Source organism: Amblyomma mixtum, chromosome 3 (assembly GCF_055824585.1).
Source record: "Amblyomma mixtum isolate Tamu chromosome 3, ASM5582458v1, whole genome shotgun sequence".
Taxonomy (NCBI): domain Eukaryota; kingdom Metazoa; phylum Arthropoda; class Arachnida; order Ixodida; family Ixodidae; genus Amblyomma; species Amblyomma mixtum.
In genome coordinates, this window is record NC_143014.1 from 174,445,313 (window position 1) to 174,470,345 (window position 25,033).

The 25,033-nt window shown below is 51.7% G+C and overlaps 1 long non-coding RNA gene across 9 annotated transcripts in view; it reads right to left on the reverse strand.

Moving 5' to 3' along the window:
• Positions 1–720: 720 nt before the first annotated feature.
• LOC149352782 (uncharacterized) overlaps positions 721–25,033 on the reverse strand; it is a 64,179-nt gene continuing 39,866 nt past the window's right edge. For 6 of the 9 annotated variants that reach the window (XR_016290857.1, XR_016290853.1, XR_016290854.1 and 3 more), the window contains one exon: positions 721–24,973. This is a non-coding gene — a long non-coding RNA (uncharacterized LOC149352782). The remainder of the gene's footprint in view (positions 24,974–25,033) is intronic. The other 3 variants (XR_016290856.1, XR_016290852.1, XR_016290855.1) reach the window with 3 other exon arrangements.

The window sequence follows — 25,033 nt, forward strand, 5'->3', positions numbered from 1 at the left end:
CCGAAATGAGCGCCGGTGCTTACTATGAATATTCGGCTAGATACGAATATTCGCGTCGGGTCGAATATTCGAAAGAACACGAATACTTGGATTTCGAATCGAATACTGAAAATATACTATTCGAAATATATTCGAAAATTTCGAATATTCGCACACCCCTAAATTATATTTGTACCTCCGTCGGAGGTCCGTGCGAGCCGTTGGACGTCGGCGGATCTCCCACGGATATCCGTACATCCAGTAAAGGACATACTTCGGACATCCGATGAATGTACACTGGTTGATTAACTCACAGCGTCTCCTAACTGAATGTGAAATGAATTAACTCGTTCGTTTTAACCAACACACTTGCGCTGTGAAATGAATTAACTCGTTCGTTTTAACCAACACACTTGCGCTGATGACGTAGGCCAAGAAATCTCTACAGGATCAGACCGAATGAGGTTTTTAATAGGGGTGGACCATTAGGTGCCTGCCCAATTGGAGCTGACCATTTGGTGTCGGACAATTGGTATTTCCCAATTGTTCTCTAATGGTGTCGAAAACATTTGGAAATGTCCAATTGTTTCCAATTGGCAATTTCCCATTGGAACCGAATGGTTTTTTTCAACTGGGCTCAGGTGATGCAAAAATCAAGAGTAACAGCATGCCATTCGATGCCCCGAGTAGGTTGTTGTATGCACGAAGCTCACGGGGTGCAAAGATCAACAACAGGAGTGATAACGTTTAGACCTCTGAGCTTTATTGCCTTAGAACTTTCTGGCTAAGGGTGGTGCTTTATTGCGTTAGAACTTTCTGGCTAAGGGTGGTGGTGCAATCTTTATTTGCAACAGGGGAGTTTGGGACACATAGAATAGGTCCGTGGGCCCCCGCATGGCCCCACTGCACTCAAATATTTATGTCCCGGAGGCTCATGACGCTGGCAGCCCGGCCTACGGGGATGGCTTGCTTGGCTGGGTCCTCAGAGTGCAGTAGGGTCTCCCAAGCCTCCCAAGTGGTAAGGTGCTCCAGGCCCCGCGGGGTAGGATCCGCTGGGCAGAGGAAAAGAATATGGTCAAGAGTGGCTTTGGGGTGGTTGCAGAGGGTGCAGGAGGCGTTTGTGTGGACTTGGGCGATTGTCGAGGGAGGGATGGGGTGGAGGGTAGAGCCGCCGCTCGGCTTTGCAGGCTTGCGTCATTTCACTGAACGAGTGCACGCGCTCCCGCGAGAACCGCAGATCGGAGGCCGCCAGTGCCCGGTTGAGAGAACCTTGGGCTGAAAGCATTGGTGGCCTCGTTTCCGGGATTCCCGGAGTTGAGAGGCACTCATATCAGCTCCACGTGGCGGGGTATGTGGGCGGCTAGGGAGTTCAGTATGCGAAATGCAGGGACGTGAACTCTCACGAGAGCAAAATTTAGTATGGCAGTTTTAGAATCAGATAGTATATATCGGGCCTTTGTGCTTGTGATGGCTAGGGCAATGGTGGCCTCTTCGGCCTCCTCTGAAGTGGCAGCAGGGGATATGTGAATGGTGGCGATCGGTTGGAGGGAGGGGTTCGTGATGACTAACCGCGTCCTCGCCCGTGCATGCGGCATCCACCCAAACGGCATACGGTTCCATGCCTAGTGTTCGTGGAGTGCCTGTGCGCGAGCTCTGCGGCGGGGTTCATGGTGTGGTGCATGTTTTTGGGCAGAGGTTTAATAAGTAATTCGCGGTGAATGTGGCGGGGGACCTGGAGCTGCGTGGGATCCGTGGCTGGTATGCGGATACCGAAGGTGTGTAGGATAGGTGGTGGTTTTCGCGAGACGTATGTATTGTGCCTGTCGGTGGGCCTCGATAAGCTCCCATATCGTATTGTGCAGGCCTAGTTGGAGGAGTTTTTGGGTTGAAGTATTTAGGGGTAGGTATGGTGCTGCCTTAAATGCTGTTCAGATCATGGCATCCAGAGATTTCTCCGGCCTGGAGTTTCAGTTAGGGGACCATGAAAATAAAGCGGCCGAGGACAAAGGCATGAATGAGACGACATAGGTCATCTCCTTCATGCCCCGGTGGTGTGCAGAAACGCGGCGGATTAGGTGGGATATCGACACTGTCGTCTGCTTGAGTTTCTGCCGAGTTTTTCCCATTGTTCTGTATGCGGAGGCCCAGAACCCGGAGAGTGAACCTGGGTGATGGGTGGGGGCTCTGTTGTCCATTTTTTCTTGGGTGGGGTGAGTTCGGCGGGAGGGACAGTTGGTGTAAGCGGTGGAAGTATGTAGGTGGGGGTCTTGATAAGAGAAGTAAAACGACTCACGTCCTCCCCCCGCAGGGCCTGGAGCTCCCAGTCACGGGGATTGACCTGTGTAGGCGGGGGGGGGGGGGGGGGTTGGCGGCTCTGTCCGTCCAGGAGTTTCCTAGAATGCTAGTCCTGGTGGCGACGGGACGATGATCGAGAGTTGCTGCAGCGACGGACGTTGGTGCGGTCTGCGTCTCCGTCCGATGTGTGGGAGGTATGCTGTTGCGGTGAGCCGAGCCGTGAGCGACGTCCCCTGCTTTTACATCCTCTAGTACCCGTCATGTGGGCGCCTCCACATAGTATGAAGGCTGGGGTGCATGTCAGGGTGTCCTCTCGGGGGTGTGGGATGCCACATCTTAGACAGTTGTGCGTGCACTGAAGGGTGCACACATCCGTGCGGTGTCCTGGTGGACGACAGTTTGTGCAGGCTTCCAAGTGTCCTCCTCTGTATGGGGTGCAGATGTGGAGTCCGCCTCCGTTGGAGATGGTTCGAGGCACCGGACCCCCCCGGAAGGTAAGTATCAAATGGGGGGGGGAGGGGGATGTAGGCGCTGAAGGCGTAGGCTTGGTTTCTTATGGGGAGTTCCCTGATGGCGACCAGGAGGAGCGCGTTGGCTTGGTGAGGTGTGCTCATGGTACAGGTGTTGTCTAGGGGGTAAATGGGTAAGTGGGTGGCGTCTGGGGCTTGGACGTCCTTGGCCGCAGCTCGTTCGCACTTGACGCCCCCGGATACAGAGACACAAAGGAGCAATAGCCTGTTATGCGAAGGAGTGAATCTGTTCCTGTGCTCGAGCCTCAAGGCATGCAAATATCAAGAACGGGAGTAATGCCATTCACACCCCTGAGCCATGATGTCCCACGCCACAATAAGCCAAAAATTGGAGAGAAACTTAAGCTCAACATTCAGAATATGACGCGATAGCGCAATGGGTTAATTCCCATATATGCAGAATGATGCGCCACTGCCTTGCGATGGCAGGTGCTGGCACCAGTGGGGCTTGTGGGACCCAAGCTGCTCTTCCCGAATGACCAATCACTAGTTTAACTGCCACCTGCAAGGATGGGTAGTTTGCTACCCAGTGGGCAGCTTTCCCAACAGTCATCGTACCTACCTAGAAGAGTGAAGCAGCTGCAAGGATGGGTAGTTTGCTACCCGGTGGGCAGCTTTCCCAACAGTCATCCTACCTACCTAGAAGAGTGAAGCTAGCCCTTAGGCATTGTATGCTCAGAGATTTCAGCTCACGGGATGCAAAAAATTTGCTGTGGCTTAGCTTGGTTAAGCCCGGTAATTGCGAAAGCAATATCCGTACCTACGCCATGGTTCAGCTGGTAGTGTAGCTGGTGGTGGTGCTTGTGGTTAGACTTGTGGTGATGCATCGATTACACAATCCAATCTAATATTAGACCGCCGTTCATGTGCACCGCCGTCACACACGGATGGCGCGATGGTCGCCCAGCTCTTCGGCGTGACGTCACAACAGCTGTGGCGCTCCTGGCGGAGAGAGCGGGAGTTAGGCCGACGTTCCTGTGCACCGCCGTCGCACAAGGACAGCTCGAGATGGTCGCCAAGCTCTTCGGCGTGACGTCACAACACCTGTGGCGCGCCTGGCGGAGAGAGCGGGAGTTAGGCCGCCGTTCATGTGCACCGCCGTCGCACACGGACAGCGCAAGATGTTCGCCCAGCTCTTCGACGTGACGTCACAACACCAGTGGCGCTCCTGGCGGAGAGAGCGGGAGTTAGGCCGCCGTTCATCTGCACCGCCGTCACACACGTACGGTGCGAGATGGTCGCCCAGCTCTTCGCCGTGACGACACACAGAGGTCATGCGAAAAGTCATTTCATGTGCACCGCCGCCTGCTCTTCAATGCCGTGAGCCGGCTGCAGTGTACTCAAGGCTCACGGGCAGCAAAGGTCAAGAACAGTACCAATGCCGCTCACACCCCGAGGCTTTGCTCAGACATTTGAACTCACGGGATGGAAATAGGAACAGTAGCCTGCTGTTTGATGCTGGGAGTAGATTGCTCTGCGCTCCAGCCTCATGAGGTGCAAAGAACAACAAGAAGTGGAGTAAAGCCGCTCACACCCCTAAGCCATTCTGAGCTTAGAGATTGCAACAAACGAAACAGAAAAAAAAGTGGAACAACAGCATGCCATTAGATGCCATGAGACGTTGCTGTATGCAGGGTTGTCACAGGGTGCAAAGACCAAGAACAAAAGAAGTGATGTCGTTCAGGCCATGCTCTCAGACTTTCTGGCTAAGGGGATCCAAAGAGACAGAGGAACAATAGACTTGTTCAACGGGGTCAGTCTGTTGCTTTGCTCGTGCCTCAAGGAGTGCAAAGATCAAGAAGAACGGGAGTAATGTCGTTCACACACCTCATCCACGATATGCTCAGACAACGTGGGTCACAATATGCCAAAACATGGGTGATCGAACACTTGAGCTCCACCTTCACAATATGACACGTGCAATTGGTTAATTCCCATATATGCACAACTACTCACTCCACATTCATATAGACCCAAGGGAGACCTCATACCTCTCCTGGCACAGTAGTGGAGCAGTTATACAATCCATCGCTGTCCTACTATTGCAGGTGCTGCCACCAATGGGGTTTGTGGGACATAGACTGCTCTAACCTAGAGACCAATCAATTTAACTGCCACCTGCAAGGATGCGCAGTTTGCTCCCCGATGACCAGCTTTCGCAATGCTGACGCTGCCCACACGGCAAAACCAAAGCTTTACCTAGCAGAGTGAAGCTATGGCTTCACGAGGAACATCAAAAGAGCCTGGTGTTCAACGCCGTGAGTCGGTTGCAGCATGCTCGACCCTCACAGCGTGAAAAGACCATGAAGAACAGAAAAAATGTCGTTCAAAACCCCTTAGGCATGGTATGCACAGAGAATTCAGCTCACGGGGGGGGGGGGGGGGGGCAAAACGGAACAGGTGCCTGCTCTTCAACTCTGTGAGTCGGTTGTGGTGTGCTCAAGGCTAACGAGAGGCGCAGTTCAAGAAGAACCGTTCCAATACCGCTCGCACCCTTGAGCCATGCTGAGCTCCGACATTCCAACTCACAGAACTAAGAAAGGAACCGCAGCCTGCTGCCTGATGCCGTGAGTCAATTGCTCTGTGCTCCAGCCTAACGGGGTGCAAAGATCAACAGGAACTGGATTAATGCCGCTCACAGCCTTGAGAGATGCAGTGCTCAGACATTTAAACTCACGGGACGGAAAACGGAAGAGTAACAACAGCATGCCATTCGATGACGAGTGGGTTGCTGTGTGCACGATGCTCATGGGGTAAGAACTAGAACGAACAGGAGTGATGTCGTTCAGATCTCTCAGCTTTTCTATGCTCAGACTTTCTGGCTAAGGGGATCCAAAGAGAAAGAGGAACAATAGCATGTTGTTGAAAGGGGTGAGTCTGTCTGTTGCTTTGCTCGAGCCTGAAGGGGTGCAAATATCAAAAACAACGGGAGCAATGTCGTTCACACACTTGAGCCACGATATGCTCAGACAACCTGGGTCACAACATGCCAAAAATTGGAGGAAACACTTAAGCTCAGCCTTCAGAATATGAAACCAAAGTGCAATTGGTTAATTCACATATATGCACAACTGCTCACTCTACATTCATAGACCCCTGGGAGACCTCAACACTGGCACAGTGGTCCAGCAGTGCCGCAGTCAAATGATGCCCCACTGCCCTACTATGGAAGGGGCTGCCACCAGTGGGGCTTGTGGGACATAGGCTGCTCTTCCCTAGAGACCAATCAATTTAACTGCCTCGAGCAAGGATGGGCAGCTTGCTATCCAGTGGGCAGTTCTCCCGGTGGTGATGTTGCGCACACGGCGAAACCCAGCTTTACCTAGCAGAGTGAAGCTATGGCTTCACGAGGAACATGAACAGAGCCTGGTGTTCAACGCCGTGAGTCGGTTGCTGTGTGCTCGAGCCTCACGGCGTGACAAGGCCATGAGGAACAGAAAAAATGCCGTTCATAGGTGCCTGCTCTTCAACTCTGTGAGTCGGTTGTGGTGTGCTCAAGGCTAACGAGAGGCGCAGTTCAAGAAGAACAGTTCCCATACCGCTCGCAACCTTGAGCCATGCTGAGCTCCGACATACCAACTCACAGAACGTCAACAGAGCCTGGTGTTCAACGCCGTGAGTCGGTTGCTGTGTGCTCGAGCCTCACGGCGTGACAAGGCCATGAGGAACAGAAAAAATGCCGTTCATAGGTGCCTGCTCTTCAACTCTGTGAGTCGGTTGTGGTGTGCTCAAGGCTAACGAGAGGCGCAGTTCAAGAAGAACAGTTCCCATACCGCTCGCAACCTTGAGCCATGCTGAGCTCCGACATACCAACTCACAGAACGTCAACAGAGCCTGGTGTTCAACGCCGTGAGTCGGTTGCTGTGTGCTCGAGCCTCACGGCGTGACAAGGCCATGAGGAACAAAAAAAATGCCGTTCATAGGTGCCTGCTCTTCAACTCTGTGAGTCGGTTGTGGTGTGCTCAAGGCTAATGAGAGGCGCAGTTCAAGAAGAACAGTTCCCATACCGCTCGCAACCTTGAGCCATGCTGAGCTCCGACATACCAACTCACAGAACGTCAACAGAGCCTGGTGTTCAACGCCGTGAGTCGGTTGCTGTGTGCTCGAGCCTCACGGCGTCACAAGGCCATGAGAAACAAAAAAAATGCCGTTCATAGGTGCCTCCTCTTCAACTCTGTGAGTCGGTTGTGGTGTGCTCAAGGCTAACGAGAGGCGCAGTTCAAGAAGAACAGTGCCAATACCGCTCGCACCCTTGAGCCATGCTGAGCTCCGACATTCCAACTCACAGAACGAAGAAAGGAACCGCAGCCCCCTGCCTGATGCCGTAGGTCAATTGCTCTGTGCTCCAGCCTAACGGAGTGCAAAGATGAACAGGAACTGGATTAATGCCGCTCACAGCCTTGAGAGATGCAGTGCTCAGACATTTAAACTCACGGGACGGAAAAAGGCAGAGTAACAACAGCATGCCATCCGATGTCGAGTGGGTTGCTGTGTGCACGACGCTCATCGGGTAAGAACTAGAAGGAACAGGAGTGATGTCGTTCAGATCTCTCAGCTTTTGTATGCTCAGACTTTCTGGCTAAGGGGATCCAAAGAGAAAGAGGAACAATAGCATGTTGTTGAAAGGGGTGAGTCTGTCTGTTGCTTTGCTCGAGCCTGAAGGGGTGCAAATATCAAAAAACAACGGGAGCAATGTCGTTCACACACTTGAGCCACGATATGCTCAGACAACCTGGGTCACAACATGCCAAAAATTGGAGGAAACACTTAAGCTCAGCCTTCAGAATATGAAACCATAGTGCAATTGGTTAATTCACATATATGCACAACTGCTCACTCTACATTCATAGACCCCTGGGAGACCTCAACATTGGCACAGTGGTCCAGCAGTGCCGCAGTCAAATGATGCCCCACTGCTATGGAAGGGGCTGCCACCACTGGGGCTTGTGGGACATAGGCTGCTCTTCCCTAGAGACCAATCAATTTAACTGCCTCGAGCAAGGATGGGCAGCTTGCTATCCAGTGGGCAGTTCTCCCGGTGGTGATGTTGCGCACACGGCGAAACCCAGCTTTACCTAGCAGAGTGAAGCTATGGCTTCACGAGGAACGTGAACAGAGCCCGGTGTTCAACGCCGTGAGTCGGTTGCTGTGTGCTCGAGCCTCACGGCGTGACAAGGCCATGAGGAACAGAAAAAATGCCGTTCATAGGTGCCTGCTCTTCAACTCTGTGAGTCGGTTGTGGTGTGCTCAAAGCTAAGGAGAGGCGCAGTTCAAGAAGAACAGTTCCCATACCGCTCGCACCCTTGAGCCATGCTGAGCTCCGACATACCAACTCACAGAACGTCAACAGAGCCTGGTGTTCAACGCCGTGAGTCGGTTGCTGTGTGCTCGAGCCTCACGGCGTGACAAGGCCATGAGGAACAGAAAAAATGCCGTTCACAGGTACCTGCTCTTCAACTCTGTGAGTCGGTTGTGGTGTGCTCAAGGCTAACGAGAGGTGCAGTTCAAGAAGAACAGTGCCAATACCGCTTGCACCCTTGAGCCATGCTGAGCTCCGACATTCCAACTCAAAGAACGACGAAAGGAACCGCAGCCTCCTGCCTGATGCCGTAGGTCAATTGCTCTGTGCTCCAGCCTAACGGGGTGCAAAGATAAACAGGAACTGGATTAATGCCGCTCACAGCCTTGAGAGATGCAGTGCTCAGACATTTAAACTCACGGGACGGAAAAAGGCAGAGTAACAACAGCATGCCATTCAATGTCGAGTGGGTTGCTGTGTGCACGACGCTCATGGGGTCAGAACTAGAACGAACAGGAGTGATGTCGTTCAGATCTCTCAGCTTTTGTATGCTCAGACTTTCTGGCTAAGGGGATCCAAAGAGAAAGAGGAACAATAGCATGTTGTTGAAAGGGGTGAGTCTGTCTGTTGCTTTGCTCGAGCCTGAAGGGGTGCAAATATCAAAAACAACGGGAGCAATGTCGTTCACACACTTGAGCCACGATATGCTCAGACAACCTGGGTCACAACATGCCAAAAATTGGAGGAAACACTTAAGCTCAGCCTTCAGAATATGAAACCATAGTGCAATTGGTTAATTCACATATATGCACAACTGCTCACTCTACATTCATAGACCCCTGGGAGACCTCAACACTGGCACAGTGGTCCAGCAGTGCCGCAGTTAAATGATGCCCCACTGCCCTACTATGGAAGGGGCTGCCACCAGTGGGGCTTGTGGGACATAGGCTGCTCTTCCCTAGAGACCAATCAATTTAACTGCCTCGTGCAAGGATGGGCAGCTTGCTATCCAGTGGGCAGTTCTCCTGGTGGTGATGTTGCGCACACGGCGAAACCCAGCTTTACCTAGCAGAGTGAAGCTATGGCTTCACGAGGAACATGAACAGAGCCTGGTGTTCAACGCCGTGAGTAGGTTGCTGCATGCTCGAGCCTCACGGCGTGACAAGGCCATGAGGAACAGAAAAAATGTCGTTCACAGGTGCCTGCTCTTCAACTCTGTGAGTCGGTTGTGGTGTGCTCAAGGCTAACGAGAGGCGCAGTTCAAGAAGAACAGTGCCAATACCGCTCGCACCCTTGAGCCATGCTGAGCTTCGACATACCAACTCACAGAACGTCAACAGAGCCTGGTGTTCCAACGCCGTGAGTCGGTTGCTGTGTGCTCGAGCCTCACGGCGTGACAACGCCATGAGGAACAGAAAAAATGCCGTTCATAGGTGCCTGCTCTTCAACTCTGTGAGTCGGTTGTGGTGTGCTCAAGGCTAACGAGAGGCGCAGTTCAAGAAGAACCGTTCCAATACCGCTCGCACCCTTGAGTCATGCTGAAATCCGACATACCAACTCACAGAACGTCAACAGAGCCTGGTGTTCAACGCCGTGAGTCGGTTGCTGTGTGCTCGAGCCTCACGGCGTGACAAGGCCATGAGGAACAAAAAAAATGCCGTTCATAGGTGCCTCCTCTTCAACTCTGTGAGTCGGTTGTGGTGTGCTCAAGGCTAACGAGAGGCGCAGTTCAAGAAGAACAGTGCCAATACCGCTCGCACCCTTGAGCCATGCTGAGCTCCGACATTCCAACTCACAGAACGAAGAAAGGAACCGCAGCCTCCTGCCTGATGCCGTAGGTCAATTGCTCTGTGCTCCAGCCTAACGGGGTGCAAAGATAAACAGGAACTGGATTAATGCCGCTCACAGCCTTGAGAGATGCAGTGCTCAGACATTTAAACTCACGGGACGGAAAAAGGCAGAGTAACAACAGCATGCCATTCGATGTCGAGTGGGTTGCTGTGTGCACGACGCTCATCGGGTAAGAACTAGAACGAACAGGAGTGATGTCGTTCAGATCTCTCAGCTTTTGTATGCTCAGACTTTCTGGCTAAGGGGATCCAAAGAGAAAGAGGAACAATAGCATGTTGTTGAAAGGGGTGAGTCTGTCTGTTGCTTTGCTCGAGCCTGAAGGGGTGCAAATATCAAAAACAACGGGAGCAATGTCGTTCACACACTTGAGCCACGATATGCTCAGACAACCTGGGTCACAACATGCCAAAAATTGGAGGAAACACTTAAGCTCAGCCTTCAGAATATGAAACCAAAGTGCAATTGGTTAATTCACATATATGCACAACTGCTCACTCTACATTCATAGACCCCTGGGAGACCTCAACACTGGCACAGTGGTCCAGCAGTGCCGCAGTCAAATGCTGCCCCACTGCCCTACTATGGAAGGGGCTGCCACCAGTGGGGCTTGTGGGACATAGGCTGCTCTTCCCTAGAGACCAATCAATTTAACTGCCTCGAGCAAGGATGGGCAGCTTGCTATCCAATGGGCAGTTCTCCCGGTGGTGATGTTGCGCACACGGCGAAACCCAGCTTTACCTAGCAGAGTGAAGCTATGGCTTCACGAGGAACATGAACAGAGCCTGGTGTTCAACGCCGTGAGTCGGTTGCTGTGTGCTCGAGCCTCACGGCGTGACAAGGCCATGAGGAACAGAAAAAATGCCGTTCATAGGTGCCTGCTCTTCAACTCTGTGAGTCGGTTGTGGTGTGCTCAAGGCTAACGAGAGGCGCAGTTCAAGAAGAACAGTTCCCATACCGCTCGCAACCTTGAGCCATGCTGAGCTCCGACATACCAACTCACAGAACGTCAACAGAGCCTGGTGTTCAACGCTGTGAGTCGGTTGCTGTGTGCTCGAGCCTCACGGTGTGACAAGGCCATGAGGAACAAAAAAAATGCCGTACATAGGTGCCTGCTCTTCAACTCTGTGAGTCGGTTGTGGTGTGCTCAAGGCTAACGAGAGGCGCAGTTCAAGAAGAACAGTTCCCATACCGCTCGCAACCTTGAGCCATGCTGAGCTCCGACATACCAACTCACAGAACGTCAACAGAGCCTGGTGTTCAACGCCGTGAGTCGGTTGCTGTGTGCTCGAGCCTCACGGCGTGACAAGGCCATGAGGAACAAAAAAAATGCCGTTCATAGGTGCCTCCTCTTCAACTCTGTGAGTCGGTTGTGGTGTGCTCAAGGCTAACGAGAGGCGCAGTTCAAGAAGAACAGTGCCAATACCGCTCGCACCCTTGAGCCATGCTGAGCTCCGACATTCCAACTCACAGAACGAAGAAAGGAACCGCAGCCTCCTACCTGATGCCGTAGGTCAATTGCTCTGTGCTCCAGCCTAACGGGGTGCAAAGATAAACAGGAACTGGATTAATGCCGCTCACAGCCTTGAGAGATGCAGTGCTCAGACATTTAAACTCACGGGACGGAAAAAGGCAGAGTAACAACAGCATGCCATTCGATGTCGAGTGGGTTGCTGTGTGCACGACGCTCATCGAGTAAGAACTAGAACGAACAGGAGTGATGTCGTTCAGATCTCTCAGCTTTTGTATGCTCAGACTTTCTGGCTAAGGGGATCCAAAGAGAAAGAGGAACAATAGCATGTTGTTGAAAGGGGTGAGTCTGTCTTGCTTTGCTCGAGCCTGAAGGGGTGCAAATATCAAAAACAACGGGAGCAATGTCGTTCACACACTTGAGCCACGATATGCTCAGACAACCTGGGTCACAACATGCCAAAAATTGGAGGAAACACTTAAGCTCAGCCTTCAGAATATGAAACCATAGTGCAATTGGTTAATTCACATATATGCACAACTGCTCACTCTACATTCATAGACCCCTGGGAGACCTCAACACTGGCACAGTGGTCCAGCAGTGCCGCAGTCAAATGATGCCCCACTGCTACGGAAGGGGCTGCCACCAGTGGGGCTTGTGGGACATAGGCTGCTCTTCCCTAGAGACCAATCAATTTAACTGCCTCGAGCAAGGATGGGCAGCTTGCTATCCAGTGGGCAGTTCTCCCGGTGGTGATATTGCGCACACGGCGAAACCCAGCTTTACCTAGCAGAGTGAAGCTATGGCTTCACGAGGAACATGAACAGAGCCTGGTGTTCAACGCCGTGAGTCGGTTGCTGTGTGCTCGAGCTTCACGGCGTGACAAGGCCATGAGGAACAGAAAAAATGCCGTTCATAGGTGCCTGCTCTTCAACTCTGTGAGTCGGTTGTGGTGTGCTCAAAGCTAAGGAGAGGCGCAGTTCAAGAAGAACAGTTCCCATACCGCTCGCACCCTTGAGCCATGCTGAGCTCCGACATACCAACTCACAGAACGTCAACAGAACCTGGTGTTCAACGCCGTGAGTCGGTTGCTGTGTGCTCGAGCCTCACGGCGTGACAAGGCCATGAGCAACAGAAAAAATGCCGTTCACAGGTACCTGCTCTTCAACTCTGTGAGTCGGTTGTGATGTGCTCAAGGCTAACGAAAGGCGCAGTTCAAGAAGAACAGTGCCAATACCGCTTGCACCCTTGAGCCATGCTGAGCTCCGACATTCCAACTCACAGAACGAAGAAAGGAACCGTAGCCTCCTGCCTGATGCCGTAGGTCAATTGCTCTGTGCTCCAGCCTAACGGGGTGCAAAGATAAACAGGAACTGGATTATGGCCGCTCACAGCCTTGAGAGATGCAGTGCTCAGACATTTAAACTCACGGGACGGAAAAAGGCAGAGTAACAACAGCATGCCATTAGATGTCGAGTGGGTTGCTGTGTGCACGACGCATTGGGTAAGAACTAGAACGAACAAGAGTGATGTCGTTCAGATCTCTCAGCTTTTGTATGCTCAAACTTTCTGGCTAAGGGGATCCAAAGAGAAAGAGGAACAATAGCCTGTTGTTGAAAGGGGTGAGTCTGTCTGTTGCTTTGCTCGAGCCTCAAGGGGTGCAAATATCAAAAACAACGGGAGCAATGTCGTTCACACACTTGAGCCACGATATGCTCAGACAACCTGGGTCACATGCCAAAAATTGGAGGAAACACTTAAGCTGAGCCTTCAGAATATGAAACCATAGTGGAATTGGTTAATTCACATATATGCACAACTGCTCACTCTACATTCATAGACCCCTGGGAGACCTCAACACTGGCACAGTGGTCCAGCAGTGCTGCAGTTAAATGATGCCCCACTGCCCTACTATGGAATGGGCTGCCACCAGTGGGGCTTGTGGGACATAGGCTGCTCTTCCCTAGAGACCAATCAATTTAACTGCCTCGTGCAAGGATGGGCAGCTTGCTATCCAGTGGGCAGTTCTCCCGGTGGTGATGTTGCGCACACGGCGAAACCCAGCTTTACCTAGCAGAGTGAAGCTATGGCTTCACGAGGAACATGAACAGAGCCTGGTGTTCAACGCCGTGAGTAGGTTGCTGCATGCTCGAGCCTCACGGTGTGACAAGGCCATGAGGAACAGAAAAAATGTCGTTCACAGGTGCCTGCTCTTCAACTCTGCGAGTCGGTTGTGGTGTGCTCAAGGCTAACGAGAGGCGCAGTTCAAGAAGAACAGTGCCAATACCGCTTGCACCCTTGAGCCATGCTGAGCTTCGACATACCAACTCACAGAACGTCAACAGAGCCTGGTGTTCAACGCCGTGAGTCGGTTGCTGTGTGCTCAAGCCTCACGGCGTGACAAGGCCATGAGGAACAGAAAAAATGCCGTTCATAGGTGCCTGCTCTTCAACTCTGTGAGTCGGTTGTGGTGTGCTCAAGGCTAACGAGAGGCGCAGTTCAAGAACAGTTCCAATACCGCTCGCACCCTTGAGCCATGCTGAGCTCCGACATACCAACTCACAGAAAGTCAACAGAGCCTGGTGTTCAACGCCGTGAGTCGGTTGCTGTGTGCTCGAGCCTCACGGCGTGACAAGGCCATGAGGAACAGAAAAAATGTTGTTCACAGGTGCCTGCTCTTCAACTCTGTGAGTCGGTTGTGGTGTGCTCAAGGCTAACGAGACGCGCAGTTCAAGAAGAACAGTGCCAATACCGCTCGCACCCTTGAGCCATGCTGAGCTCCGACATTCCAACTCACAGAACGAAGAAAGGAACCGCAGCCTGCTGCCTGATGCCGTGAGTCAATTGCTCTGTGCTCCAGCCTAACGGGGTGCAACGATCAACAGGAACTGGATTAATGCCGCTCACAGCCTTGAGAGATGCAGTGCTCAGACATTTAAACTCACGGGACGGAAAAAGGAAAAGTAACAACAGCATGCCATTCGATGCCAAGTGGGTTGCTGTGTGCACGACGCTCATGGGGTCAGAACTAGAACGAACAGGAGTGATGTCGTTCAGATCTCTCAGCTTTTGTATGCTCACTTTCTGGCTAAGGGGATCCAAAGATAAAGAGGAACAATAGCCTGTTCTTGAAAGGGGTGAGTCTGTCTGTTGCTTTGCTCGAGCCTCAAGGGGTGCAAATATCAAAAAAACAGGAGTAATGTCGTTCACACCCTTGAGCCACGATATGCTCAGACAACCTGGGTCACAACATGCGTCACAACATGCCAAAAATTGGAGGAAACACTTAAGCTGTACCTTCAGAATATGAAACCATAGTGCAATTGGTTAATTCACATATATGCACAACTGCTCACTCTACATTCATAGACCCCTGGGAGACCTCAACACTAGCACAGTGGTCCAGCAGTGCCGCAGTTAAATGATGCCGCACTGCCCTACTATGGAAGGTGCTGCCACCAGTGGGGCTTGTGGGACATAGGCTGCTCTTCCCTAGAGACCAATCAATTTAACTGCCTCGTGGAAGGATGGGCAGCTTGCTATCCAGTGGGCAGTCCTCGCGGTGGTGACGTTGCCCACACGGCGAAACCCAGCTTTACCTAGCAGAGTGAAGCTATGGCTTCACGAGGAACGTCAACAGAGTCTGGTGTTCAACGCCGTGAGTATGTTGCTGCATGCTCGAGCCTCCCGGCGTGAAAAGCCCATGAGGAACAGAAAAAATGTTGTTCACACCCCTTAGGTATGGTGTGCACAGAGATTTCAACTCACGGGGGGGGGGGGGGGGGGGGTGGCAAAAGGAACAGGTGCCTGCTCTTCAACTCTGTGAGTCGGTTGTGGTGTGCTCAAGGCTAACGAGAGGCGCAGTTCAAAAAGAACAGTTCCAATACCGCTCGCACCCTTGAGCCATGCTGAGCTCCGACATTCCAACTCACAGAACAAAGAAAGGAACCGCAGCCTGCTGCCTGATGCCGTGAGTCAATTGCTCTGTGCTCCAGCCTAACGGGGTGCAAAGATCAATAGGAACTGGATTAATGCCACTCACAGCCTTGAGAGATGCAGTGCTCAGACATTTAAACTCACGGGACGGAAAAAGGAAGAGTAACAACAGCATGCCATTCGATGCCGAGTGGGTTGCTGTGTGCACGACGCTCATGGGGTAAGAACTAGAACAACAGGACTGATGTCGTTCACATCTCTCAGCTTTTGTATGCTCAGACTTTCTGGCTAAGCAGATCCAAAGATAAAGAGGAACAATAGCCTGTTGTTGAAAGGGGTGAGTCTGTCTGTTGCTTTGCTCGAGCCTCAAGGGGTGCAAATATCAAAAACAACGGGAGTAATGTCGTGCACACCCTTGAGCCACGATATGCTCAGACAACCTGGGTCACAACGTGCCAAAAATTGGAGGAAACACTTAAGCTGCGCCTTCAGAATATGAAACCATAGTGCAATTGGTTAATTCACATATATGCACAACTGCTCACTCTACATTCATAGACCCCTGGGAGACCTCAACACTGACACAGTGGTCCAGCAGTGCCACAGTTAAATGATGCCGCACTGCCCTACTATGGAAGGTGCTGCCACCAGTGGGGCTTGTGGGACATAGGCTGCTCTTCCCTAGAGACCAATCAATTTAAATGCCTCGTTAAAGGATGGGCAGCTTGCTATCCAGTGGGCAGTTCTCGCGGTGATGTTGCCCACACGGCGAAACCCAGCTTTACCTAGCAGAGTGAAGCTATGGCTTCACGAGGAACATGAACAGAGCCTGGTGTTCAACGCCGTGAGTAGGTTGCTGCATGCTCGAGCCTCACGGCGTGACAAGGCCATGAGGAACAGAAAAAATGTCGTTCACAGGTGCCTGCTCTTCAACTCTGTGAGTCGGTTGTGGTGTGCTCAAGGCTAACGAGAGGCGCAGTTCAAGAAGAACAGTGCCAATACCGCTCGCACCCTTGAGCCATGCTGAGCTTCGACATACCAACTCACAGAACGTCAACAGAGCCTGGTGTTCCAACGCCGTGAGTCGGTTGCTGTGTGCTCGAGCCTCACGGCGTGACAACGCCATGAGGAACAGAAAAAATGCCGTTCATAGGTGCCTGCTCTTCAACTCTGTGAGTCGGTTGTGGTGTGCTCAAGGCTAACGAGAGGCGCAGTTCAAGAAGAACCGTTCCAATACCGCTCGCACCCTTGAGTCATGCTGAAATCCGACATACCAACTCACAGAACGTCAACAGAGCCTGGTGTTCAACGCCGTGAGTCGGTTGCTGTGTGCTCGAGCCTCACGGCGTGACAAGGCCATGAGGAACAAAAAAAATGCCGTTCATAGGTGCCTCCTCTTCAACTCTGTGAGTCGGTTGTGGTGTGCTCAAGGCTAACGAGAGGCGCAGTTCAAGAAGAACAGTGCCAATACCGCTCGCACCCTTGAGCCATGCTGAGCTCCGACATTCCAACTCACAGAACGAAGAAAGGAACCGCAGCCTCCTGCCTGATGCCGTAGGTCAATTGCTCTGTGCTCCAGCCTAACGGGGTGCAAAGATAAACAGGAACTGGATTAATGCCGCTCACAGCCTTGAGAGATGCAGTGCTCAGACATTTAAACTCACGGGACGGAAAAAGGCAGAGTAACAACAGCATGCCATTCGATGTCGAGTGGGTTGCTGTGTGCACGACGCTCATCGGGTAAGAACTAGAACGAACAGGAGTGATGTCGTTCAGATCTCTCAGCTTTTGTATGCTCAGACTTTCTGGCTAAGGGGATCCAAAGAGAAAGAGGAACAATAGCATGTTGTTGAAAGGGGTGAGTCTGTCTGTTGCTTTGCTCGAGCCTGAAGGGGTGCAAATATCAAAAACAACGGGAGCAATGTCGTTCACACACTTGAGCCACGATATGCTCAGACAACCTGGGTCACAACATGCCAAAAATTGGAGGAAACACTTAAGCTCAGCCTTCAGAATATGAAACCAAAGTGCAATTGGTTAATTCACATATATGCACAACTGCTCACTCTACATTCATAGACCCCTGGGAGACCTCAACACTGGCACAGTGGTCCAGCAGTGCCGCAGTCAAATGCTGCCCCACTGCCCTACTATGGAAGGGGCTGCCACCAGTGGGGCTTGTGGGACATGGGCTGCTCTTCCCTAGAGACCAATCAATTTAACTGCCTCGAGCAAGGATGGGCAGCTTGCTATCCAGTGGGCAGTTCTCCCGGTGGTGATATTGCGCACACGGCGAAACCCAGCTTTACCTAGCAGAGTGAAGCTATGGCTTCACGAGGAACATGAACAGAGCCTGGTGTTCAACGCCGTGAGTCGGTTGCTGTGTGCTCGAGCCTCACGGCGTGACAAGGCCATGAGGAACAGAAAAAATGCCGTTCATAGGTGCCTGCTCTTCAACTCTGTGAGTCGGTTGTGGTGTGCTCAAAGCTAAGGAGAGGCGCAGTTCAAGAAGAACAGTTCCCATACCGCTCGCACCCTTGAGCCATGCTGAGCTCCGACATACCAACTCACAGAACGTCAACAGAACCTGGTGTTCAACGCCGTGAGTCGGTTGCTGTGTGCTCGAGCCTCACGGCGTGACAAGGCCATGAGGAACAGAAAAAATGCCGTTCACAGGTACCTGCTCTTCAACTCTGTGAGTCGGTTGTGATGTGCTCAAGGCTAACGAAAGGCGCAGTTCAAGAAGAACAGTGCCAATACCGCTTGCACCCTTGAGCCATGCTGAGCTCCGACATTCCAACTCACAGAACGAAGAAAGGAACCGTAGCCTCCTGCCTGATGCCGTAGGTCAATTGCTCTGTGCTCCAGCCTAACGGGGTGCAAAGATAAACAGGAACTGGATTATGGCCGCTCACAGCCTTGAGAGATGCAGTGCTCAGACATTTAAACTCACGGGACGGAAAAAGGCAGAGTAACAACAGCATGCCATTAGATGTCGAGTGGGTTGCTGTGTGCACGACGCATTGGGTAAGAACTAGAACGAACAAGAGTGATGTCGTTCAGATCTCTCAGCTTTTGTATGCTCAAACTTTCTGGCTAAGGGGATCCAAAGAGAAAGAGGAACAATAGCCTGTTGTTGAAAGGGGTGAGTCTGTCTGTTGCTTTGCTCGAGCCTCAAGGGGTGCAAATATCAAAAACAACGGGAGCAATGTCGTTCACACACTTGAGCCACGATATGCTCAGACAACCTGGGTCACATGCCAAAAATTGGAGGAAACACTTAAGCTGAGCCTTCAGAATATGAAACCATAGTGGAATTGGTTAATTCACATATATGCACAACTGCTCACTCTACATTCATAGACCCCTGGGAGACCTCAACACTGGCACAGTGGTCCAGCAGTGCTGCAGTTAAATGATGCCCCACTGCCCTACTATGGAATGGGCTGCCACCAGTGGGGCTTGTGGGACATAGGCTGCTCTTCCCTAGAGACCAATCAATTTAACTGCCTCGTGCAAGGATGGGCAGCTTGCTATCCAATGGGCAGTTCTCCCGGTGGTGATGTTGCGCACACGGCGAAACCCAGCTTTACCTAGCAGAGTGAAGCTATGGCTTCACGAGGAACATGAACAGAGCCTGGTGTTCAACGCCGTGAGTAGGTTGCTGCATGCTCGAGCCTCACGGTGTGACAAGGCCATGAGGAACAGAAAAAATGTCGTTCACAGGTGCCTGCTCTTCAACTCTGCGAGTCGGTTGTGGTGTGCTCAAGGCTAACGAGAGGCGCAGTTCAAGAAGAACAGTGCCAATACCGCTTGCACCCTTGAGCCATGCTGAGCTTCGACATACCAACTCACAGAACGTCAACAGAGCCTGGTGTTCAACGCCGTGAGTCGGTTGCTGTGTGCTCAAGCCTCACGGCGTGACAAGGCCATGAGGAACAGAAAAAATGCCGTTCATAGGTGCCTGCTCTTCAACTCTGTGAGTCGGTTGTGGTGTGCTCAAGGCTAACGAGAGGCGCAGTTCAAGAACAGTTCCAATACCGCTCGCACCCTTGAGCCATGCTGAGCTCCGACATACCAACTCACAGAAAGTCAACAGAGCCTGGTGTTCAACGCCGTGAGTCGGTTGCTGTGTGCTCGAGCCTCACGGCGTGACAAGGCCATGAGGAACAGAAAAAATGTTGTTCACAGGTGCCTGCTCTTCAACTCTGTGAGTCGGTTGTGGTGTGCTCAAGGCTAACGAGAGGCGCAGTTCAAGAAGAACAGTGCCAATACCGCTCGCACCCTTGAGCCATGCTGAGCTCCGACATTCCAACTCACAGAACGAAGAAAGGAACCGCAGCCTGCTGCCTGATGCCGTGAGTCAATTGCTCTGTGCTCCAGCCTAACGGGGTGCAACGATCAACAGGAACTGGATTAATGCCGCTCACAGCCTTGAGAGATGCAGTGCTCAGACATTTAAACTCACGGGACGGAAAAAGGAAAAGTAACAACAGCATGCCATTCGATGCCAAGTGGGTTGCTGTGTGCACGACGCTCATGGGGTCAGAACTAGAACGAACAGGAGTGATGTCGTTCAGATCTCTCAGCTTTTGTATGCTCACTTTCTGGCTAAGGGGATCCAAAGATAACGAGGAACAATAGCCTGTTCTTGAAAGGGGTGAGTCTGTCTGTTGCTTTGCTCGAGCCTCAAGGGGTGCAAATATCAAAAAAACAGGAGTAATGTCGTTCACACCCTTGAGCCACGATATGCTCAGACAACCTGGGTCACAACATGCGTCACAACATGCCAAAAATTGGAGGAAACACTTAAGCTGCACCTTCAGAATATGAAACCATAGTGCAATTGGTTAATTCACATATATGCACAACTGCTCACTCTACATTCATAGACCCCTGGGAGACCTCAACACTAGCACAGTGGTCCAGCAGTGCCGCAGTTAAATGATGCCGCACTGCCCTACTATGGAAGGTGCTGCCACCAGTGGGGCTTGTGGGACATAGGCTGCTCTTCCCTAGAGACCAATCAATTTAACTGCCTCGTGGAAGGATGGGCAGCTTGCTATCCAGTGGGCAGTCCTCGCGGTGGTGACGTTGCCCACACGGCGAAACCCAGCTTTACCTAGCAGAGTGAAGCTATGGCTTCACGAGGAACGTCAACAGAGTCTGGTGTTCAACGCCGTGAGTATGTTGCTGCATGCTCGAGCCTCCCGGCGTGAAAAGCCCATGAGGAACAGAAAAAATGTCGTTCACACCCCTTAGGTATGGTGTGCACAGAGATTTCAACTCACGGGGGGGGGGGGGGGGGGGTGGCAAAAGGAACAGGTGCCTGCTCTTCAACTCTGTGAGTCGGTTGTGGTGTGCTCAAGGCTAACGAGAGGCGCAGTTCAAAAAGAACAGTTCCAATACCGCTCGCACCCTTGAGCCATGCTGAGCTCCGACATTCCAACTCACAGAACAAAGAAAGGAACCGCAGCCTGCTGCCTGATGCCGTGAGTCAATTGCTCTGTGCTCCAGCCTAACGGGGTGCAAAGATCAATAGGAACTGGATTAATGCCACTCACAGCCTTGAGAGATGCAGTGCTCAGACATTTAAACTCACGGGACGGAAAAAGGAAGAGTAACAACAGCATGCCATTCGATGCCGAGTGGGTTGCTGTGTGCACGACGCTCATGGGGTAAGAACTAGAACAACAGGACTGATGTCGTTCACATCTCTCAGCTTTTGTATGCTCAGACTTTCTGGCTAAGCGGATCCAAAGATAAAGAGGAACAATAGCCTGTTGTTGAAAGGGGTGAGTCTGTCTGTTGCTTTGCTCGAGCCTCAAGGGGTGCAAATATTAAAAACAACGGGAGTAATGTCGTGCACACCCTTGAGCCACGATATGCTCAGACAACCTGGGTCACAACGTGCCAAAAATTGGAGGAAACACTTAAGCTGCGCCTTCAGAATATGAAACCATAGTGCAATTGGTTAATTCACATATATGCACAACTGCTCAATCTACATTCATAGACCCCTGGGAGACCTCAACACTGACACAGTGGTCCAGCAGTGCCACAGTTAAATGATGCCGCACTGCCCTACTATGGAAGGTGCTGCCACCAGTGGGGCTTGTGGGACATAGGCTGCTCTTCCCTAGAGACCAATCAATTTAAATGCCTCGTTAAAGGATGGGCAGCTTGCTATCCAGTGGGCAGTTCTCGCGGTGATGTTGCCCACACGGCGAAACCCAGCTTTACCTAGCAGAGTGAAGCTATGGCTTCACGAGGAACATGAACAGGGCCTGGTGTTCAACGCCTTGAGTAGGTTGCTGCATGCTCGAGCCTCACGGCGTGAAAAGGCCATGAGGAACAGAAAAAGTGTCGTTCACACCCCTTAGGTATGGTGTGCACAGAGATTTCAGCTCACGGGGGGCAAAAAGGAACAGGTGCCTGCTCTTCAACTCTGTGAGTCGGTTGCTGTGTTCTCAAGGCTAACGAGAGGCGCAGTTCAAGAACAGTTCCAATACCGCTCGCACCCTTGAGCCATGCTGAGCTCCGACATTCCAACTCACGGAACGGAGAAAGGAACAGCAGCCTGCAGCCTTATGCCGTGAGTCAATTGCTCTGTGCTCCAGCCTAAGGGGGTGCAAAGATCAACAGGAACTGGATTAATGCTGCTCACAATTAAAAATAATTAAGCAAGTAAAATATGGAAAATATAACAGCTAGAAGAAAAAAAGAGTAAAAGAACAACTTAACAAACGAAAAGAATAAAAATAAACATGAAAGAAACGATACGCAAGCAAAACAAAGACTGCGTGTGCACGCAAGGCGAGCAAATATCAAGATCCACATGCCATCCACATGCCTGTGAGGCAGGGGCAGGGCCACGGCCCACCAAGATTGGCCATTTGGTGCCCTCGACCACGTGAGACATGGGGAGACGCAGAAATAGCAGGGAGCTCTACGAGCCATTCAGGCGGGAATAAACACGAGACAGGTGAAAGAAGAGAAGAAACAGGAACAGCAAGGCGAATGAGCAAATCATGAGACCCAGAGGAACCTAACAAAGACAGGAAGTCATGAGGGGAAGGAATGTGCGGATAGCCGGGAAGCCGTGGTGCTATGCCCGCAGTGAGGGCAGGCACGTAGGTAATGGACAGCATCCCCCATAGCTGCACCGCATGGACAGGAAGGCGAAAGAAGAAGGGCAAAATGATGGAAGTACGAGGAAAAACGACCATGACCAGTTAGGAGAGGGACAAGAGATCGGGATGGAGGTAAAGAAAGCGGGAGACGTTTAATAGAGGAGACAAAAACAGCCAGCAGGGTGTCGGAACATTCCGTGGTCCAGGTTTCTGACCAAAGCCTGAATGCAGTGGTACGCATGCCGGTGCGCACTGTCAAGGACGACAGCCACGATGGCCGCAGGAGGCTGTGCACCGACGCCAGTGAGGCGGCCCAGTCAGAGCGCTCGTTGCCCCAGACACCACAATTGGCGGGGACACAGGAAGACAGGACCCTGAACAGAGATGGCGGCAAGGGTACGCTTGATATCTCGGACGCGTAAGTCATTCATGGAAAGAGAGTGAAGAGCCTGAAGGAGAGAAAGGCAATCAGAGTAGACACGCAAGGGTAAAGGAGAGGGGGCATGCCGGGCATAACAACAAGCCTCATGAAACGCAACAGTCTCTGCACAGAATGCACTAGAGGCTGTCTCGAGACGAAACCGGCCCACGTTCCGCAGCGTGCCAGAACACTAGAATGTGATGTAAGCAGCACCCGCAGTGTTAGACGTATAAGAACCATCCGTGAATATATGAAGGCCGAGAAGGGAGGACTGAGAGGGGAAGTGAGACAGGAGAAGACGGGTGAAGGAGAACGAGGAAGCCAAAGAGGGATGATCGCACCAGGGATCAAAGCAGGGCAAGATATCACAAGGTAGAAAAGTGCGACCTCCAAAATTGACGGGATCTACACCGTTTGAAAGGTTGTACTCTGCACAGAGGCGATCCAATTCCAAGGGAAGAGAAGGTACCCGGAGGAGTACCTGAAGCGCAGCCATGCACATTGTGTGGAATGCCCGTGATAGCGAGAAGAGGAACGCGGAGCACAGAAACAACCTTCTCCCGAAGGCAGGAACTGACGCTGGGTTGTATTACTTGGAAATAAAGCCTACATAGAGAAAAGGGAGAGAGGGAACAGTTTAACGACAGAAATGAGACAAGATGCGAAGTGAGGACCTCTTCCTTGTCACGGAGGAAGTAAGCATCAGGTAAAAAATGAGGTGGCAGCCGACAACGCCTAAAATTTTGAGTTCATGTTTGAAACTTAAGGGGCAGCTTGAAAAGCGCACAGTGGATTACACTTTTCCATTCCGCCCACGCTATGGGAAAAGAGCATAGAAAATGTTTTTGTCCCCGAGATTGTCACCCGCGAATGAGAGGCCCAACAGGCTATTCTGTCAAGGACGTCCTCACACTACTGTTCCAGCTTGTGGCGCGTGCGGGCTGTAACCAGCAAAATGGTAGCGTTGGCATACACCTGTATTGTTACGCCAGGAGTCATTGGACACTCGAGAAGGTCTGCGATTATTATGCTCCATAAAAGGGGTGGAACAGGGGATCCCTGAGGGCTGCCGAGAGAAGGGTTGGCGTATGTACCAGTATGTGTACGGTAGACTACCGTGCGCTGGGAAAGAAAGAAGCGCAAGACGTGATACAGGTTCGAAAGGAGACCGCAGCAGCGAAAAAAGCGAGGGAGGAGGGGTGCCAAACGCTATCAAACACAGCCTGAAAAGGAAATGATATGAGCACAACGGGCGAGCGGGATATGCGGAAATTATCCAGAGCCATTTGCAACAAGGCCAGGACTTACACTGCACTGCGCGAATAGGTAAACCCAAACTGGTTGGTGTGGAGATGACCCCTCACTTGCAAGAAATAGTAATGAAGTAGGTGTTCTAATAGTTCACCAAGGGACGGAAAGGAACTGCAGCCTGCTGTTTGATGCCGTGAGTCAATTGCTCTGCGCTCCAGACTAGCGGGGCGCAAGGATCAATAAGAACTGGATTAATGCCGCTCACACCAGTGAGCCATGCTGTGCTCAGACATTTCAACTCACACGATGGAAAAACGAAGATTAACAACAGCATGCCATTCGATGCCCTGAGTGGGCTGCTGCATGCACGAAGCCACCGAAGTCACTTCACTAACTGCGAAATAAAAGTGATACCCCATTCAATACCTCAGATTCCATAAAAAATGAATCCCGATTATGGCCTTATTTTAATCACAATTTTTAAAAATTTAAGACTGGTTGTTCTTACCAGCAGCGCACACACCACTCGAGTGACAGGCGCGCTAGCGAAGTGAAGTACAGAGGATAGGTTGCATTTATAGTTCTGGCGGGAGTACCAGAGAAGGCAGCATCTTGGTGGAGCAAGTAGATGGCATAGTCTTCCAAGCTTTGAAGGACTTGCCTTTCAGCCATGCAGCTTCAATGCAAGGATCGTAACGGGGCACACGGATGTGCTGACATGGTCCATGGTTTCTTTTTTGGAAAGTGTCCTCCAGGGGTTATCTGCCGGAGCTGCCATTCAACCTCCCACCACCGAAGTCGCTTCACTCACTGCAAAATAAATGTGATACCCCATTCAATACCTCATATTCCACGAAAAACGCATTCCGA